Genomic DNA, 1,502 nt, shown 5'->3' on the forward strand with positions numbered 1-1,502 from the left:
CCCTGCATGAGTGTATAACTGAAGTTAGTTATAACCCCGTGAGGGGAAGACGCCCGGAACACGAGCCTCCGGGTGTGCGGCCGGTATTCAACCAGAGTGTATCCATAAGGAAAGTTTCCCCTTAAAATAAATTATAAAATATATTTTAATTTTTAAGAATTTTTAACAAATTTTACGTAGGCGACTAATGAACTCCCGTTTATTGGTAATGAGTACGATACTGACGCTGCGTTCGACGCGCATGCGCCAGAAACGCGGCCCGATCTGCATCACTGGGTTGGAGTATGTTTATGTTTACGACATTTTAGCGGTCGGAACATGGCGGCGTAGGGAGTAATGGTTGGGATCCGATTTGGTGGTGGAGGTTCGATGTCGCTTCTCTCTATATATAGAACTCTAGCTCATACAGTGCATAAACTGTGGCGCAACGTTGCTGCAATATTTGCAAATGTTGCTGAAATGATCTGTATTGTACAGGTCTTATGGCTGTTCTACAATGTGCTTTTTGTTTCCCGTTTCTTGCCGTTTGTCTCTTGCCTTTTTGATCAAGGAGGCAAGAGACAGACAGCAAGAAATAGGAAACAAAAAGCACATTGTAGAATTAGCCTAAAATATTTAACGATAGCAAACAATAAAAAGTTTCTTGTTACTCAAGTGAGGACACAGTTTTGGAAGCAGTTCGTTCTTATTTCATTTAAGTAGTATTTTAAGATGCTAATATAGTTCTCCGATTGGTTTTATAACGTTTTAGGACTGTATTCCACGATGCTAGAAATCGGTCCAAAACTTTGGACAGAGAAAGAATTAACAAATCAAATTTGAATAATTCGACTATAATTATAAAGCGCGATTGGTCAATTCTTTCTTCATTCGAGATTTTCCAGGGCTGATTTCTAACATCGTGGATATGTTGCTGTGTTCCGCTCCGTGATTGGTCGATCAACCGATGGCTATATAAAAAAGACAAAAGTTTAATGCACACAATTCTTGAAACATATCGGGTGCTTTCCATTTGGTGACACTAGGAAACATATATATCGTTTTATCTTTGTTATTCTCTGAATGATAAGAAGGATAGAATGATGCTTGTCTGTGTAGACTTGTGTCACTTGGAAAGCACTCTTCTCTCTGCTATAATATAGTATATGTGACGTATACTATATAGTATTTTTGTATATTTTCGTGAATATGGCGATATTTATCGAGAATATGGTCCCAGATGAATCTCGGTATATCAGCGAGTTCTCCATAACCTCGGGTCTACAACAGGGTTTTAAGCCTTAAGCCATAAGAAATGGGCGAATCACAGTCGCTTATTCTTCTCGGATTCGACTGTAATTGGTTAATTTCTTACGGCTTAAGGCTTAAAACACCTATTGTAGATCCGGATCTACAATAGGTGTTGTAAGTCCGGATCTACAATAGGTGTTTTAAGCCTTAAGCCGTAAGAAATTGACCAACTACAGTCAAATGTGAGGAGAATAAGTCCGGATCTGCAATAG

The sequence above is a fragment of the Trachymyrmex cornetzi genome, unplaced genomic scaffold (assembly GCF_001594075.2).
Source record: "Trachymyrmex cornetzi isolate Tcor2-1 unplaced genomic scaffold, Tcor1.1 scaffold745, whole genome shotgun sequence".
Lineage (NCBI taxonomy): Eukaryota > Metazoa > Arthropoda > Insecta > Hymenoptera > Formicidae > Trachymyrmex > Trachymyrmex cornetzi.